The 13,879-nt window shown below is 39.0% G+C and overlaps 1 protein-coding gene across 7 annotated transcripts in view; it reads left to right on the top strand.

Annotated features, from left to right (window-relative positions):
* The window catches only part of USP6NL (USP6 N-terminal like), a 185,868-nt gene that overhangs the window by 105,717 nt on the left and 66,272 nt on the right, over window positions 1-13,879 (top strand). The gene's annotated exons all lie outside the window — the stretch shown is intronic.

The raw sequence follows: 13,879 nt of genomic DNA, 5'->3' as shown, positions 1-13,879 counted from the left end.
CCTTGCTTGCCGGCTGCTCACCTCCTGCTGAGCGGCCCGGCTCCTAACTGGCCGCAGACAGTCCACGGGGGCGGGGCGGGTTGGGGACCCCCTGGTGTAAGACATCCATTAAAAAACCACCCAGATTTGTCAGCAATAAAAATCCCCTCTGGTAAGTAACTGATAGGAAAGTTGTAGTGTGAGTTGCTGAGGCAGATTCTCCTGTCAGTTTTGTTGTTTGGCTTGTGCTTATTTTTAAAGTATGTGAACCAGCCCTAAATAGCATAAAATATAATGTATTATCCTTTGTTTAATTTTTGCAGTTCTCAGTAAAGCGCTAATCCTTTTACAGATTATTGTGGTAGAGGGCCTAGTCTTCTAGCCATATACCGAGAAAATAGAATATAGACCCTTAATCTCCTCTTCCTGCGCTGACACAGACCCCCTGCCTGCATGGGCTGCTGGAGGTGAAAGTATTCATTGGTTTTCATTTGGTCACAGGAAAGAAGTTTTGCATTTGACAATAGTTTCTATCTCTTTGAATTTCTGTTCTTCCTTTCCTTCCTTTAGAGCAGTAAAGACAACTGGAAGGTGAATCCATTCCATCAGGAAAAGCTGAGGTGGCCTTGCACTTGAGAGGTCTCTGGAGACTAAAATAAGGGACCATCTGCTTGTGCAGAAGCAGCTATGTTGGAGCAGTAGTAAATCTTCAACCTTTTCCTGAGAAAGGATTTTTCTCCTATTAATTATCTTTACAGTTCTTAAAACTTTTATGTGTTATGTTTTGATAAGGTGGCACATGTACATGGTAAACAATTCAAGGTGTACTGAAGGTTATCCAGTGAGAGATAAGTGTCCTTTCCACTCATCTCCCCCAGGACAACCGCCGTTAACTTTGTGTATTTATGTACATCCCTGACCCCAGTAGTGTGTTATACACTGTTCTGAGCCTTGCCTTTTTTCTCCCCTCTAGTATACCTTGGAGATGAATCCAAATCAAATCAGTACAGAATATTGCTTCATGATTTTTAACAGCTGAATTGATGAACATTTATGTCGTTTCCAATCTTTTTTGCTGCATTGTGAAGTTGGTCATGCTTATTTACTCATAAAAGAGGAATTTGGTTTACTGTTCTAAATGCATTCTGTAATTTCAGATAGTTTACTCAATGAGTAGGTAGTAGTGCTTTCTAAGAAATACTTTCCACAATGAGAAGGATGGCAGGTCTTTTATGTAAAATGTATTTTTATAGTCAGTCTCCTGGAGTATGTGGAAATTGGCATAACTCATCAAGTACAGTATTCTGGAAGAGGCTTTGTCCCATTTAATGACTCTTAAAAGAGTTTTATTCTTTGGCTGCTGTGTAAAAAAAATGACTTTGAACCTGTATATAAGTTTTTGAGGTAAATTGAGGGTGAGGCATTGGAGTGGGAATGGGATTTATAGGTTACTGTCAAGAAACCTTAAATGTAAATTTTCAGGATCTCCAGACAAGGTGTTAACTGGAGCCTAATGGCAGCCCTTTCCCCTTTTCTCTCATCAGTCAGTTGCATTTAAGACTTGTTTTGTTTTTGTCTTTAAATCTTGAATGTAATGGTGCAAGTTTCTTTTGGAAATCTATACGCTACTACTGCTATTTTTCTCAAATATGTTATATTCATTATTAGGAAATTAATGAATACATTATATAGGCACTTCATAATATTAAAGGAAAATATATTTGGATGTGATTAGACTTGTTTTTAAAATTTGTGTTTTGAGCAGAATTTTACATCATTAATAAAAGACTTACAATTACCATTCTCTTAGTCATTCAATTCTGAATGACCCAGGTAGTAATGAATGAATACCTCGGTAATAATGATATGTTAATGTATCAAAAGATGAGTTGTTGGTAAGTTTATTTCATTTTATTTATGGCCTCAAACTAATTTTTAATCCCCAAATCTTTTCCTTTGCTTATTTTCCTGTGTACGCTTAACTTTTGCACCAAGAGATTACCTTCTGTTCCAGTGGATGGGTGGGATATTATGAAAAGAGAAGGGGAAGGAAAAATGATAAAAGTTAAAAGACCTGTCTTCCCTGCCCAACATGACTGTTGCCATAGGTGCTATTGAAATAGCTGTACTGTCACCATGGACTCCAGCTTTTTATTAGAACGTCACGGCTTTCTCCACTTGTCCAAATGGTGAGTTTCCACCATTCTTGTAAGACCTGGGTCACATGTTGCCTTGTAGGTAAAGTCTTTTTCTGACTTTGCTTTTTTCCTGTTGGCTTCTCTGTAGCATTTAAAAAAGATATCTATTGAGGGGCATTTATCACATTATTTACAGTTGATTATTTTTCTGACTCAGAAAACTGATTTTTAAAAATAAATTTATTTATTTATGGCTGCGTTGGGTCTTTGTTGCTGCACCTGGGCTTTCTCTAGTTGCGGTGAGCGGGGGCTACTCTTTGTTGTGGTGTGCAGGCTTCTCATTGCGGTGGCCTCTTTTGTTGCAGAGCACGGGCTCTAGGTGCACGGGCTTCAGTAGTTGTGGCACATGGGCTCAGTAGTTGTGGCTCGCGGGCTCTAGAACGCAGGCTAAGTAGCTGTGGCACACGGGCTTAGTTGCTCCGCGGCATGTGGGATCTTCCCGGACCAGGGCTGGAACCTGTGTCCCCTGCATTGGCAGGCGGATTCTTAATCACTGCGCCACCAGGGAAGTCCTGAAAACTGTGATCTTTTTGAAGAATTATGTTTTATCCATATGTATTCACAGTGCAATGGCAATAAATTATGCTCAGTAATTTTTGAATTAATACATATTGGAAGACTTAATCCACCTCATTTTTCCAAGGGAAAGCTGGTATTTATATTCTTAATCTGACCTTCATTCACTTACATGACTGATTATTAGATATTTCAAATGGAATTTTTAGGTATCCATAGAGATACAGCAGAGTCATTTTGATGACTGTAGATGACTCTCTTCAAAAACTGTTTCATAGCTTTTCATCTAAAACCTCATAAAAAAGACTGAGGAGCAAGTCTTTTCTAGTCAGCATACTCTTTTATTAAAAAACTTAAAATGTGTTTGGAAAATTAAAAAAAAATTTTTTCTAACATATATAAATATTATATTTTTTATAAAAGCATATTTTATAATAAAAGTAGTATATGCCTATTATTGACCATTCAAAAAATACAAAAGTGCAAAGAAAAAAATAAAATTATTCATATTTCTTCCTTTCAGAGGTTAAAATGTTACCATTTTGGTGCATTTCATTTCAGTCTTTTTTTCTGTTCATGGTGTTTTTGTTTGTTTGTTTGTTGATGATTTGGTGCTTGGTGTTGGGATAACTGTAGGCTTCCGCTGGCACACTTCTGGTGAGATCCATCAGTTAAGACCTCTGTGGGTCACCTCTAGAGGGGCTCATGCTGTGTTACTGTAGCAGGCCCCTCAATTCAGAAGTACTTCCAAAATATTGCCAGGTTGTTTTCTTTTTGAAGCCATTCAATTTTTTGTTTTGCTCAGTTTTTCTTCACCCCCCTCCCCCCGCCCCATTTGATTTGGTGCGTTGGTGACAGTGCATAGGGACAGGCGCCGGCCAGGCAGTGGGGCTCCCTCTGCGGCAGGTGACCAGCTCTCTCACTCACACACGGGCTGGTTCACACTCACACCTCAGGGACCTGCTGGTAGTTATATGCCGTGGCCTTTAGGATAACTTGCTCCAGTATTGAAACTGAAATGTTAAAAACTGACGAATGCCAAGGATGAGCTGGGGCAAATCCTAGACAGCAAATCCTGAGGAACCTTGTCTTCGAAGAGTAGACAGAAGGGAAGGAATTAACACAAAATACTGAGAAAAAGTAGCAAGGGAGGAAGAAGAAGAACCGAGGGCAAGGTGTACAATGTAGGCAGAGTTTCAAGACCAGGGAAATATTTTGCATTGTTCAGTCCAGCTGAGCTGTCACAGGAACGATCCCCTCCTCTTTCAGGCCTTCCTCGACTCACTCAGCCAGCCTCGATTGCTCTCTCTGTTTTGCTCTCACAGCGCATGGCGTGTCCTTCTCCTGCAGCCTTTGTCGCCATGTGGCATGAGTCCCCCGCTGCTTGCCAGGCTCCCCGAGCGGCTCGCTCTGCGCCATGGTCCTGGGCATCTGGCTGGCCCTCCATCAACGCTGCTGAATAAACACATGGCTACATACACTGTGCCTACTTTCCCAATTTTTCAAATTTTGTCCAAGGGTAAAGCTAAGGAAACTTTATTACCTACTCTGCTGGTAGCCAACAAAATGCCAAAAATGAAGAAGATTTGTTTCTTGGTCCTAGATGGTTATTTATTGAAGATAGGGTAATATTAGTGTACTACTGTGCTGATGTTTCTCTAACTCAGCTTGAAAATGCTTTTACTTATATTTTGGTACTTGTATAAGTCAAGAGTTAAGAATTTGTGAAGGTGTTTGATCTTTCTTTAAATTATGCACATTTATGTTCCAAGATGATATTCAGATTGGATTGATAGAATGCTTTTAGTAAGTGGATGTTTTGTGAAGCATCTGTGCCACCATTGAAACAATGATGTGAGAACTTCACTGCCCATTCCTTTAGCTTTGGTGAACAATGTCTATTTTGTTTTATTAAGGTGTCTTTGCCAGGGAAATACTGAAATCTTTGTACAATGTTTATATACTACCAAATGCCAGTAGGAGATGTGTTGGGAATATTATTTTTTAAAGTTTGGTATACTTTAGAGCTAATGAATCTTTACTCTGAAGAACATCATGTGTTGTATATAGAAAAAAATAAAGACGTGGTTGAAAGGGTTTGTAAAAAAGAAAAAAAGTGTAGGACTGGATTATGGTGAGTAGACGGTATGAATGAAAAACCATGTAAGATGCGACTGGTGTGGAGCCCCTGCTTCCTTGTTTCCTGCCCAGGGTCTGGCAGTTGGTAACTAGTAAAGCATTAAAAAAAAAAAAAAAAAAAAAAAAAAAGCTTAATTGTATAATTGTATCTAGTTGTATATGAAAACAATAGTTAGCTGCCTCAATTTAAACTTTAGAAAAACTTGCTTCCTTGTTTATAATAATCAGATACTGTGAAAATGCATTTTATATCCTTAAAACTCTATGGCAGCTTTATGGAATCAGTGAAGTGAAACCTTGGAAGCTTGGGTATCTAAAAGTGTACAGGAATAAGTAACTTTGGAAAGTAATCATTTTCAGATCTAGGAAGACCTTTCTTTTTATTGGAGTAGGATATTCACTGTGGAAACACAAGAACAGTAGTTTCGAGCACACTGGAGTCAACTAACCCACTTCCTGGTGACTGTGCACCAGTTTCTAGGTAGTGTAGACCTTATTAGTTTAGACACACCACACACACACACACACACACACATTTTCTCTCTCGCGCTCTCTCTCTCTCTCTCTCTCTCTCTCTCTGGCATAATGGGCAGGTGGACACAGACTTTGGAGCCTTTCAGATGTGGGTTTGAGTTGAGCTCTGATGATAATTTAGCCTTGGACAAGTTGCTTGACCTCTACGTTTCATTTTTGTCATCTGCAAAATGTAAATGATAATAGGGTTGTTTGAATATTAAATGAGGTTTTCTGTACACCTAGCACAGGTTTAATAGGTATTAAAAGCTCAGCAAACAAGTGTGCATTGGTAACAGGCAGGATAAACTGTTCTTCCTTCCTGAGTGATCTTCATTTTCTCCACAGCTTTTCTGGCCTCTTTTCTCTTCAGAAACACATTGGCTTCCTATTGACTGTAGGGTATTTCCTTGGCCTCTTGCCCTTGTTTAATGCTATTTTGATGATACCTGTTGACAGATCCTCTTGATAAACCTTTGTTCATTTGCTTGCTATTTTATTTATTCAAAGACCATGTGGAGTGATTAAGAGCGCTCTGAAGCCTTATTGTCTTGGTCTGAATGCCAATTCTCCAACTTCAAAGCTGTGTGATCCTTGTAAGTTCATTAACCTAACAATTTTCTTGTCTCTTAAATGAATGATAATGATACCTACCTCGTAGTTTAGATGTGAAGACATTAAATGAAATAATATACATAAGACTTTTAGATTGTGCAGAATAAGTGCTAGCTATTACTTATGAGCCTGGCTCTTTGTTGGTACTTAATGCATCTAGACTCCTGATCAATGACTACCCCTGTATGTATAGCAGTTTTGATGTTTGTTGTGTAATATGTATAGATCACGTTGCTAGGATTTGTTAGGTGAAGTGTGTTGTATGTTGTGAGAGTTACGTGGTGTTGTGTCAGAGTTTAGAGCTCTGTCTCTTTTTTTAAAAAAAATAGATTTATTTATTTATTGGCTGTGTTGGGTCTTCGTTGCTGTGTGCGGCTTTCTCTGGTTGCGGCGAGCGGGGGCTGCTCTTTGTTGCAGTGCGAGGGCTTCTCATTGCGGTGGTTTCTCTTGTGGAGCACAGGCTCTAGGCGTGTGGGCTTCAGTAGTTGTGGTATGCGGGCTTCAGTAGCTGTGGCTTGCGGGCTCTAGAGCACAGGCTCAATAGTTGTGGCACACGGGCTTAGTTGCTCCAAGGCATGTGGGATCTTCCTGGATCAAGGCTTGAACCCGTGTCCCCTGTGTTGGCAGGTGGATTCTCAACCACTGCGCCACCAGGGAAGCCCTGTCTCTCTTTTTAATGATTGTATGAATGACAGCTTCAGTGTGATATGAGCACTTACATTTATTGTATCCCACATTGCTGGCTTTTGATGGCCTTATGTTCCAATTTGAACCTAAGGGCCATTTGGGGACCAAATACTTGCATAGCTTATACTTTTGTTTATGTATTAATGCAGTTCTTCCTGTTTACTACTCAGTTGTTATAGGTAGTACTTAGTTCTTGTTTTCATGTGTCATTTTGGGCACAATTTGGTTTTTGCATATTTGCATTTTTGATTTAAAGAGTAGAAAAGTTACCTTTGGGTTTAGAATAAGGCTTGCCAAACTATCTGTGGAATTAGTTATTTGCTATTAGGGTGAGCAGTCTGTGAATTCTCTTTGTCTTATATCTGGTCTACAAGAATTTGCTGTAATTGCATCATTTGTTATTAATACCCATTGGGCTGAATTCAACACAAAGTTTTTTTGTAATTAATAAAACTCTACATGCTTACAATTCCGAATGAGCTGAAAGAGTTGTGAAAGTTAAGGAAATGAAGTGGATTCAACAGAATTCTTTCTGTAATCATAGAAATTAATCGTGAAGGCATTTGATTTAGTATCTACTAAAACCATAAAGTATTTTAGTAAAGTTAGCTTCAGTAATTTGGTGATTATCCTGTCAATTTTTTTTGCCTGTTTCTTGATCATTTCCTGTTACTATCCTAAAGTATTGATACACCACTTAAAATGTAATAGAGGAGGTTATGATCACAAAGAATATTTTATATAAATGGTTCTTGGATTCTACACAACACCATTGGTCTCCATTTTGCACAAATAATTGACAATTTAGTGTGATAAGACTGGAAGGCTACTGGAACCCAGAAAACAACTGTTAAAATTCATAGGAATCACAAATAGATTTGTTTCTAAGAAAAGAAATGTAAGGACTAGCAGAGGTGAGAAGAAATAGAAAAAGATCACTCACTTATACTTTAACAAATAGTGTGGCGGTTAGAAACAGGGCTTTGAAGTCAGACAGCCAGACTCTGCTCTGCCACTTACTTCCTGTAGGACCTGAATCACTTCGCCTCTTCGAACATCACGCTCCCTGTGTGTAAACTAGGGAGGGTCATAAAACTGACAGAGTAGGTTGCTGTGAGGATTATGTGAGTTTATGCATAGTAAATGCATGGTAAATGTCTGGTACGTATTAAACCTGCACTAAGCAGGTTATAAAGTATCCACAAGCAAGGAGTTGTCACACACCAGTCTTGTGTCATCTGTTACTACAATCATGCTCTCATGCTGCTAGAAAAACTGCTAAGGTGTAGTCTTGAGTTTGCCAGCAATTGTAGGCAGGTTGAAGTGAGTAAAATGACTCATATGCTTGTCTTGGTTCTAGGTATCTGTTGTTGGCAATTTTGTCATTCAACCCTGCTGCCAAATGTGGAAATTAAACTCACATTCAACAAGTAATAATTATGTTTCTCATTAGTAGTAATGGTATTTAAACATTGTTACATCACTTCATATCCTTTTTCTCTGTGAATCATCTTACACATAAACGTTGGAGTTACTAGTCTGATTTTGGGAGTTCTAGGGAACCAGTAGTAATGCTCTTTCTTTTTGAGAAGTAACACAGGAGACATTGACAGATGGAGAGCAAAATCTTTTGGCTGATTGGAGGGCACGTTAGATCTGAAGTGGAAAGGGCTTATTAGCCTCTCTTGACTTAGATTTACCCACCGGGTGACTAGCACAGCCAAGCAACCCCAGGCCTCCCATCAGGGCAGGTGCTTTCCTGCATAGAGAGGATATCAGAAGGGATGTGCCCTTCTGATGGGGTGGCTGGGTGAGAAAGCGAGGAGCTCGGCCAAGCCCATCCGCAACTCCTCTGCTCCCGAGAGAGGAGTGAAGGAAGAGTGGGAGGGAGTTGGGAGTGTTTCTCTGGCTGAAGGCCCTCCATGTGAGCTTGAAGCATGATGGGGGCACACGGAGCTGAGTGAGCTGGAGCTTCCAGTAAAGGAGGTGAGACAGTGATGGTCTGTGAGTAGGTTGGGGAGCTGGAAAAAGGGGAAGTGTGAGGTTGGAACACAGACATAACAAACAAGTCTCTGGTTTCTTTCATCTTCCAGTAGCCACATAGTACCTACATACACTTATTCATGAATGTATTCATTCATTCCTTAATGAATATGAAGGTCTTGCAAATAATCAGAAGTGCTCATCAGAAATAGATTGTGACTTCTCATGTCTGAGTCCTAATAATATTTCAAATGCTACCTTGAAATAGACTTTACAAAAAAACAATAAAATGTATGAAAAAGGTAAGAGTCTTTAGCAGAAGCATATATTTTCTTTTTTTTTTTTTTTGCAGTAAAGCTATATCTGGAAAACAGCTTATAAATCTAATTTTTAAAATAAGTTGATATATTGTGTTTACCTGGTTGAATAATTCACATTAGTAACTAATTTTGAGTAATTTTTCAAAAGAAAAACTTAGTGAGCAACTACTGTGTGCTGGGCACTGTGATGGATATAAGAGATACCAAGATGAATGAGATACTGTCTTTTGTTCATGGAGATTACAGTTTAATAGAAGTGACATGGAAGTGAGTATATTCAGTAAATTGTTGTGGGTAACAGATGGTAAATACAGTAGATCTAAAGGCCAGTTCTACCAGTAACCAATTCTACCTTTATGGCAATGGGCATTGGTAAGGTGGATCCTCTAGTAGGTCTGTAGTCATGATTAAATTTTAGGGAAAAAAATTATCCTGTTATAATGAGTCCTTGTCAGTAATTGTAGGACTTTAAAATTATTTTGTTTCTCATCCTTCTAGAATTCAGGAAGCAAGTAATAGAAGCCTTCCCTGGAATTGTTGTTAAAATTATGATTTAAAATATTTTATTAGTTTTAGAAATATTAAATATCTACCTCATGCTGGGTGCTCCGTGTTTAAAATATTGGAGATGTATCCTGTTCTTACAGGTCTTAAAATATATATGCTTACAAACAAAACAACATACAGACAACCTACCAATTATAAAATGTTAATCTTTTTATTTGTAGAAGCAAGAGAAGGGCCTGGAGAATTGAGAGGACTCTATGAAAGGGAGGTGGCGATGGCAGTTGGGAAACTGTTGGAAGAGAACTCGTTTGAGCAGTAGATGACAAACGTGCTAACACGAGGACTTTGCTTTATCTCTCCTCAACCCCATCACTCTCCTTGCTTGAAAGTTGGGCTTCTATATAAGAATTTGTTTGAAGAAATGTGTTGTGCACACTGAATGAAAAATTTAAAAATGAAAACATGATATAATAGAAAATGCTGATATCATGCTACTAGTGAGAATATAGAAATATTTTGAATGGAAAGGTATAAATCATATTTACACTGACAGTTAAAAGCTAAAATTGAAGAGCACTTAGGCTTATTGTTTGAACACTTTTATTGTATCAGACAGTGCTTATTACCAGAGGAGTATGAAGATGTACGTGGAAGCTTGTGTGGCTCTTTTGAAGTGGAAAGTGGGGCATTTCTGAGGACTTTTGAGTTTATGGCATTGGTTCTTCCCTGTATTTAACTTTCAGCCTTTGGCTGTCCCTTCCTTGATCATGATTAGTTACACTATTTTTATAATTGCAGCTGTGATCAGAGTCTTGTTGTTGTGTTGTTTCCAAGTTAACATGGACAGAGGGAAGGAAGCCAAATGATTTTTCTGAGATTACTACTCGAGTGGGGGAAGGAAGAAGGAGAGAAATGGGTTTTTGAGGTTGTACATTTTTGATACGACACTTGTTTAAGGTGGAGTTAGCTGAGCTGTGAGAGGTGGAGGTGGGACTGTGCTGGAGGGCGCAGGAGCATGGATTAGGGTAAAAGGGACAGGAGATTTGGGATCAGTGCTCACAGGACCACCAGGTGGAGCTTTTGGCTAAGGATGTGAAGCTCTCCCAGGATGCTACCCAGTAATAAACTTTGTTGTGGGGAGAGTAGGTATACGTCACTTTTAGGTGTCCGTATTGAATTTCATCTCTCACAGAATAACTAGTTAAAATAAGTGGTATTTCAGGTTCTCTTGTGACTGGTGTGCCTTCCTTTATTTTGTTTTTAGTTGTGTTTTGATGTTGATCTGTTTAACTCGGCTTATTTCTCCTCTGAGCGTTCCCTTCAGCCTTGGATCTAGAGCATGGCAAAATAAATGCTGACGTTTTTAGCAATGGTGCCTTTTAAGATTTTATCATTAGAAGAATCTTTATAATTGGTGTATCTTAGTCCAGAGTATTCTACGAAAGCGATCACAAATAACTGAAACATTGTTTAGGCACCATCGATACTTAGGGCCTCTTTTGGTTGAAAGCTGAGATGGAATTAAAGAACTCAGATTATAGACGTGGGTAATTCACTCAGATCATTTCAGGAGAAGGCATTTGCTTTGTGTACATGCATTGAGCAGGAGAGGAGAGCCAGCAACCGCAGCAGCAGCTCAGAGGCGGGCTAGACTCTCTCTTTCTTTTTTTAGGCTAAAAGGTCTCTCTGATGGTGACTCTGCTTTGCTTTGCGTATTGGGTACCGTTTTCCTCTCTGAAGCATCTTTTTCTCAGCTTACTGGTAGTTTCTGCTTCCTCTTTTTTTTCAGCTTGCCTTTGGTTACAGTAACCTGTTAAGCTCTTTACCTCATAATGTTTCACCTTTAACTCTCATTACAAATTGACTCTCTAGTTTATCCTAGTTTGAATTCCTAAGAAAGGACTAGTTGAATAAATTATGTTCGTGCATTGGGAAACTTTACAGCTGTGAAAAAGGTTGAGGTAGATCCACTGGTATATTGGACCCAGCCTGAACTATGCGTCTGGTGACATCACACTGGTACCTTGGTAAGTGGCTGCCACAGTGGGAATATTCGCAGCATAGAAATTGGCAGATGCCACAAACCAGGGCTCACAGCCTAAACTTCTTCCCTGCAGGAACTGGTTGCTAAGGCTTTATTGGTGTTGATATGCATAAGCTCAAAGATGTACTGTTAAGCAAAAAAGAGTAAGATCTAGAATTATTTATAGAATGGTTCTAGTTTTTAAATAGAAAAGGGACATTTAAATATATGTGTATGTGCATACATACATGCAGATTCTTGTATAGTGTGGAGAATAGTTTTGGGAGATAACGGTGGCTGCTTCTAGGAAGGGGGGACTTAGGTTTGGAGTGGGGTGTGTGGAAGTGTGCAGATCAGAGTTCAATTTTAGATGCTTTGTGTATAGTTGATTATGAACATTAAAAGCCAATAAAATCCTTATATAATCACAGTGTCAGTAGTCAATATAATTTACTTCAATCTCAAACATTATGATGAAGTATGTAGGAAGGAAATATAATCCTAATGTTGAAAGTGTCAAGGTCAGATGAATTCACTTTTCCCATATGTATCAAATTCATAGCCATGCCCCTTAGTACATTGCTTCATATTTGACCATGACTTTTATCACTCTCTACTTTGTTCTGAATTTTCTAATAGTCTTCTTATCCTCTTTTTGGTGTCTTTCATATGTAAGCTTTCACTGTATCGCTAATAATATCTGTGATCTACATGTTGCCTAGAATCCGCTTTCTTCTTGAAGACACCTTGTATTCCCTATTCTAATGCAGGGTGGTCACTCTCTAGGCAACTACACAGTTAGCTTCCTGAGATTGCATGGATCCTGTGTCTACCCCTTTTTTTGATTCTGTTAAAAAATTTTTCTGACACTTATTAAAACAATAAAGAAATCCCTATAAATAAGAGATTTATAGTCAGTCAGTCAAGTGAGGGCCTTGGTGGATAGAAAATTACTAAGAGGAGACTTCAAGGATGGGATTCTTGCTAAACCAACTTAACAGGATTTTTGGTAGAGGCAGGCCAGTGTTACCAGATATCAAGGGTGGGGGATGAGGAATCTGACCAGATATCAAGAGCAAAGAGATGTCAAGGGTGGGGGGACTCTCACTGAACTGACTTAGCAGGATTTTTGCTACAGCTGGGCTAGGCAGGCCAAAACAGGACTCAAGGCCTAGTAAAGAAGATGGTTAAAAGTTTGGACAAGGAGAGAGTCTTTGTCAAAGAAACATTGTTTAGGCAGTAAACTCTGAATCATTGTATTAGTTTCCTCTTGCTGCTGTAACAAACTATGACAAACTTGGTGGCTTAAAACAACAAGATTGATTCTCTTACTGTGCTGGAGGCCAGAAGTCTGAAATCAGTTCCACTGGGCTGAAGTCAGCAGGGCTGATTCCTTCTGGAGCCACTAGGGGAGAATGGGCATCCTTGCCTTTCTGAGCTTCTGGAGGCTGCCTCCTTTCCTTGGCTCATGGCCCCTTCTTTCCTCACATCACTCCAGCCTCTTGCCTTCATCCTCACACCTACTTCCTCCTCTGACCTTCTTGACTGCCTTTCATAAGATTCCTGTGATTGCGTTGTGCCCACCTTCACGATACAGGGTCACCTTCCCACCTCAAGATCCTTACTTAATTACATCCGCAAATTCCTTTTGCCATATTAGGTACATCCACAAGTTCCAGAGATTAGGATGTGGACATATTTTGGGGAGTCATTCTTCAGCTCACCCCACCTTGTAACATCTGTAAACGTTTTTACTTTTTCCTCATACCGAATCAGTTGTTTAGCTTGGTATAGAATTCCAAGCTCATGATAATTTTTTTTTTCTCAGAACTTTGAAAATAAGTGCTTCATTACCTTCTAGTTGATAAGAAATTTGATGCCAGTCTGATTCTCATTCCTTGGTTTATGATTTGAACTTTCTCCCTCTCTCTAAGCTTCTGACATCTTTTACCTGTATTGAATGTTACACCTGGCTTAAGCTGAGTGTAAACGTAATTCACTAGTGTCCAGTTAAGTGTAATTAATGTTCATAATCATGCCTCTAAGGTGGCTGTCACTTTTGCAAAGTACTTTCCATATTGTAGGTCCCAACCCTTTAAAAAAAAAAAAAAAAGAAAGAAGGAAACAGTGAAGGGAAGAAGGAAAGAATAAAGAGGACATTTCACAGTGCCACCCTGCAGTAAGCTATGCGTTTTGTTTCATGAAACATTTATGTCACTTGTATGTGTGTGGTGTGTTAAATATTTCCAAAACCCCCCAGAATTTAGTATGCATTTGCTTAGTGTCTGAAACAGGGGCTGAAGCTTTCACATTAAAAAGTATCATTAAAATTAAGTTATAAAATGTACTCGAGAAGAGTATTCCTACTTAGCTTTAGTATAATGTTTTAAATACAACTT

Source organism: Aethalodelphis obliquidens, unplaced genomic scaffold (assembly GCF_003676395.1).
Source record: "Aethalodelphis obliquidens isolate GAN/ISIS:26980383/991018 unplaced genomic scaffold, ASM367639v1 scaffold23, whole genome shotgun sequence".
Taxonomy (NCBI): domain Eukaryota; kingdom Metazoa; phylum Chordata; class Mammalia; order Artiodactyla; family Delphinidae; genus Aethalodelphis; species Aethalodelphis obliquidens.
Note: the sequence above shows the minus strand (reverse complement) of the source record. Positions and strands in the feature narration are given on the sequence as shown.